This window comes from Mesoplodon bidens, assembly GCF_964165515.1.
Source record: "Mesoplodon bidens genome assembly, chromosome: 1".
NCBI lineage: Eukaryota > Metazoa > Chordata > Mammalia > Artiodactyla > Ziphiidae > Mesoplodon > Mesoplodon bidens.
The window spans coordinates 88,745,765-88,751,764 of record NC_138176.1 but is presented as its reverse complement, the minus strand read 5'-3'; positions in this window follow the sequence as shown (position 1 = coordinate 88,751,764).

Here is a 6,000-nt window from a genome sequence, read left to right as displayed (position 1 = left end):
GTATAGATAATGTACCTGCTAAATCCTAGGTATGTAAATAATTTATGGGAATGTACTTAGCATCTATGAACCCATCTCCCAAAGCAAAAATAGGACTGGAAAATAACTCACATCTATTCATACATTCTCCCACCAGCATCACTACTGTCCTCCCCATCATCATCCTGAATCCTGAACCCATCAACTCCTTGCTTTTCTTTCTATATAGTTGTATTGTATTCCTAAACTGCTCATGGTTTTAAAAAAACTGTTAGTTGCTTTAACCTATATAAAGGGCATTACGTGGTACCTAATCTTTGGGGACACTCTTTTTCACTTAATATCCTATTACTAAGATTCATCCATTGTGTTGCACGTTGCTGTGCTTCATTTGTTAAGCTCCTTTGCTGTTTTGCAATAAAAGGTCCTGATGTCATGACCGTTCTTTAGAAACATGCTTACGTTCTCACTCTTCCTTAACCCATTGTTCCTACTATTTTAGCTTAAAGGCCTGACGGAGACCCTGTATTTCAGGAAGGAGGAGTCTCTCTGGCTCACGTGCCATGAGGACTTGGGGGCTCACAGCTGCAGGGCTCTTCTGGCCTCATTATTCGTCACATCTCTGTCCATTGTGACTCTCAGAAACGCATCCACAACAGCCAGGACGACCTACTTCTTAAAATGAAGCATTTCCCTTTGGTAACCAACCAAGAGGATAGAACAGTTTAGTGACTCACGTTGATCAGGTTTCAAAGGGTGAGTAAAGGGAAACGTTAATATGACTCAGAATTTACCCAATGGTTTTGAGTAAATAACCCCAAAATAGCCCTTTTCCCTTCAGGTTCCTGAATGAGAGCAGCGTGGTGATCCTTTCCTCAGGGAAGCAGTGCGGTTTGGTAGGAACAGGACGGCTTGGGTGGGCAGAAGAGCTAGTGACTGTAAACCGCCTGCCCTTCCTCTTACACTGTGACCTTGAGCAAGTCACTGAAGTCAATGACGCTTGGACACACCTGATTCTGAGATCAGCGATCAGGCTGCTTGCCTTCTCCATTCACACAAAACTCAACACATTTCTAGTTCTTAAAATGTCTGAGTAGGGTCTAGGGAACTGGCCCAGATTTTCTTCATTATTATGGTAAAATCTGGGGCCAACAAGCTTTGGGGGCGATAGAGTGCCTATGTTTGGCCATGATGTTCAGGCCTCACCCTTGCGCTGTCCAGCCAGGGCCAGACCCAGGCTGCCTTGGGAAATTCTGGAGCTGGATCTTCTGGGGCTGCTGGAGGGCAGTTCAGGTTCCACATTCTTTCACTCTCTGGCTTCTCTGGGAGCCACAGGGTTGTGCTCTTTGATGCTTGTCTAAAGGCTGCATACAGGACTTTTCAAAGGTAGAAAACGAGAGAGTGAGAGAGGGAATGGGAGGGAAGAATGGAGAAAGAAAGTCTAACAAGTGCAAACATTAAAATAAAATGAACTTTGTGCCATAAATTAGGGGGTTGGCGGAAGTGGCTGATTATGCAGCTGAGGTATTTGCAACGTAGAATTTGCTGGGTTGGCAGATTAATCCCATTTATGCTGGGGAAAGTATGCCATGACATTAAAGGATATATTTGTTTGCTAATCTGCTTCAGGCTCCTGAGGCCATGTTATAAAAGAAGCAGGTGGAGGAGAAAGAAAGGGTCAGAAAGAGGGGTTTGGGAGGAGACAGTTTTCATCCCCATTTCTGTTGTGAGTTTATTAACCCAGTGCCTAATGAGGGCTTCGAAAACACTATACGACCCATTCCGTAAATATAGCCTGTGGTACTTATAACATGGACAAAGTAAAGGGTTTTTGTTTGTTTGTTTTGTTTTTGTTTTTGTTTTTTTACACAGTTAATGTGATCATTTTTGTAAACCCACAAGCAAGAAGATATTACTTCTGCTATTTCAAACATAGGTTTTAAAGCACTTGTTTGAGAAAGAAGCAAATGAAAAGTGTGTTTCGGTTTCTAACAAGCTTTAATCCTCATCACTAGATTTATTGGGAGCCACCATCAACAAGTATTTAAACTTGAAACAGTCTCCTTTCTTCCAATGTTTTAAACTCCTTCCCCTGTAAAGCAAACAAACATTTGCTTTTCTGTTGCCTTTTTCCTCATGGATGGACACAGTGCAGTAGCCAAACATCATCTTAATCTCTTTTTCAAAGACTATAACTTTCTTTCGGGTAAAGCAGTCACTTTGTTTTGTTCCACAGCACCTTGACAATGCTGAGAAAACATAATTCTTTACTTAGAATAGAATCTCAGATTTGCCGTTCCATTACCCGGTGGCCTAAGCATTTGTATTAAGAGACAGTTAAGCTTTTTTCAGTGAGGCATTTCCTTCCTTACCTTCCTCACAGAAAGTTCTGCTTTATTTTTAGTAATATCCTGGCTCCTGGTATTGTATTTGTGCACATAATCCCTCCACAATAATGCTTAGTGCTCTGGTGGCACCTTCCCTCCAAGGAACCCAAAGGCCTTTACAAACATTAATTGGTTCTCACAGCACCCCCATGAGATAGGTGAGTGTTCCATTGCAACTGGTATATTACTATCCACATTTTGTGATTTTGCCAAAATTCTTCTACCTTCTTCCCAGTGTGCTTTCTAATGGAATTCACCTGGAGTCCACCGGGGCTGGGCAGTTAAGACCATGGTAAAGAACGAACCTTGTTAAAAGGAAACACGAAAGAAAGATGTGAACTGTGGTGTACACAAAGCTTGGTGGTCACCACCTCCACTGACCCTCCAGGGAAGGGGAGAGGAGGGAAGGCATGTGGACCTTCTCTTCCCTGAGACCAGAGGAGAAGTCTGATCCTGGGTGGCAATGACACACAATTTCTGCCCAGAATGTTGAACAAATTCCTGTGGTTCTGAGCTGTGATTCCAGGGCCGATGGGCCCTGTGATGATGAACTCTAACCTGCCCAAAGGGGTGAAAAGTACAAATTACCCCAGAAGACACTGGAAAACTCCTTACTGTTCTTTGGGTTGCTGCATCCTGGCTCTGTGCTAAAACTTCACTGTAATGTTTTTTCAGGAACACCAACTTTTTGTGAGAAAACCTACCAAAAATCTCAAAATTTTCCCAAAGTGTGGGCCTTTGTGAACAAAATGTTTAAAAATGTGTGTTACTATTACTATATCTATTTGAATGATTCCACCAACTCTTAGTTTTTACTAGATATTTTATTACTAAAATGGGAGCGACATGGAGGAATAAAGGGGTGAATTGTTAAAGGTGGGAGACAAAAGACCAGATTTCTTTCTTGACAGAACCTCAGAAAGCTTAGTAGGAGCAGTTGAAATGGCAAATTGTTGTCATTTAACTCTCAGCCAATAGGCTCTTTTGCATTCATTCAATCACTCTCATCAAGTTTTCTGAAGAATTCCTACTGAGAAGTTATACAGAGCACAGAAGGCCACGAAAAAAAATTTTTTTTGTGGAAATATGCAAATTAAAAAAGATGTTATTTTTTAAAATGTGGCAGCGAAGCCAAAAAATTTTTCACTTACAGTGGCAATTGGGGAGAATACAGCAGTGAACAAAACAGAGAAGAACCCCTGCACACATGAAGCAGTGGGGACCAGAGAAACAAGAAACTAATACAAAGTAAAATAAAGAAGTAGCTTATGACATCCACTTGCCGCTAAACAAACTTAACACATTTAACCCAAAATCTGTGATAAATGAGCGTATATCATACATTCAGCTCAATCCAGTGTTACACTAAATCCTCCTTGGTTTATTAATATCCTTAAACTCTATACCCACAAACAGTCTCCTAGTGCTGGCATCTCTGAGGAAAGGAAGAGAGCCATGAGGCTGCTTTTGCAAATGTTGGACTCAACTGCTGTGGGAAGGAACTGCCACTGATGGGGTTAAAAAAACAACTGTGCTCAGGTGATGCTCAGGAAACAGGCAGGGAGGACACAGGGAGCCCACAGGAAACAACAGAAAGGAACAAGCTCCATCTTCTGCTCCAGCCTCGCAGTCTTCCACTAGCGCCTCCTACTGGCACGACTATTAGGGCATCAGCTGGCAATGAAGGAATGTGGTTTGTTGAGTACCAGCCTCAGCACCACAAAGCAAAGTTTAGAAGGTTGAGTTTGGAGATGGCAGAAAAGAACTTAACGGACACACTTACTGTATTAAAATTTCTTTTGGAAAAAGCCACATACAGTATGTAACATAGTGTAACCACCATTAGCCTTTATCACTCCATTGAGATAGTTTCTTTGAAGGCCATTCATGAACTACTAGGAACTAAGTCCAATGATGTTCACTGAAGTTGCTCCTCCTCACTGACCCTTTGTTTCTGCTTCTGGAAAATGTCTTCTTTTTCCACTTCTAAGGTATCCTTTTGAGCTCCCTATATTCTCTTCCTTTTCCTGTTCCCTTCATGGAGAGACTAGTCAAGGATCCATTTTACTGAACTCTAGGGCTTGTAAAGGTAATAGGCTCCTTTAAGACTGGAATATAATATTCCTGGAACCTTGATCATCTAAGAGCAGTTTTCAAACTTCCTGATGTTGTTTACTGTTGTTCTCAAGGTAGAAGAGAAGTTTACCTCTAGGGGAAAGATTTTGGTTTAAAAAAAATCTTCATGTAAATTTTAGATATTCAAAAATTAAAACAAAAATCTTTCTAGAGTGAAAATGTGGGGGACCATTGAGTTGCACCATAGATGACAGTGGCTTCCATGGTGGGCAGAATGGCAGAAATTACTCTGTGTCCTGATTGAGACACACAGTGAAGGACACCGCAGTTAGCATGTGATAGGCTGGTTCTTTTGACAGGGTAGTAGAAAGAGATCATTTGCCCATGGAGGAACACGGGTACAGACTCTAGGAGCCCTGATATCCAATATGAAACTGAACTGTTTTCATCATTGTAATGGTTCTCTATTATCAGTTTTCTAAAACGTCGCAGCCTAGCCTTAGCCTATGCACTGGGGGAGTTGAGGTAAGGTCGCTGTCTAAACTGGGGGGAAGAGAGAGGGAGAGCAGCATGGAGCTGGAGGAAGCTGTTAGGAGCTAGCGTCAGGGGCCCAGGGGTGAGGAGTAGCTCACGGCAGGGACAAGGTGGGCGGGGTGGGGGATGAGTGGAGAGCGAGGAACTGGTATTAAGCTACTGCCATTATGTACTTAACAAACATTGAAGTCTGTTCGTGGGGGAGCCCCAGAAAATACTTGAAGAGGCAAAATCAGTAGAATGGACTTCCGGTTATTGGAGGATGAAGGCTTAAAGACATAAATTGGGTACAAAAGAAAATGTGAACTTACTTTGTTGTAACAGCCAGTGAAGTCTGAGGCCGTATTAGCTGCATCATAATCCCTCAGTGAATTATCTTGGGTTTTTTTTTACTCTACTTCCATGTATGCCTTCATTGGCTAGCACTCAAGGAATTAAGATGAACGATTGCTCTAGCTTCTGATATTTATTTATTTATTATTAGTTTTTACACACTAAAAATATTTTTATTTCCAAGTTGTCCTGGATGAAGCACAGATGGAGATATCGATTTTACAACAAAATTAGAAAATCATTTCTGATATTTAATTATGTTACTGCCCATTGGCTTAGGATGACTATTTTTAGCACGTTAATGTTATCTTTACTTTTTTAAAAAATGAGAAACGGATGCTGAGTTCCATAAAACTGAGTGCATTGTTTTCTACTTTGATCTATTAATATGCTAAATTATTATCTGATTTTGAGTAATCATTCTTTAAAGTACTTCTATTGATATGTAGCTAGTAAAGGGGGGTTGGCAGTATGCTAGTCATAGCAAGAATTCGGATTTCTTTTGCTTTATGCTCTGAAACAGTTTAAATAGCATAACAATGATCAGGTTGAAGATCTAAATGAATTTTTGCCTATAAAACCATCTGTGCTTAAAATTTTTTGAGAGGTAGATATATGGAAATGAACCATAAATTTTGATGTAAGTATTTTCATTATTATTTTCCAGATATTCCACTATTTTGATTTTGAC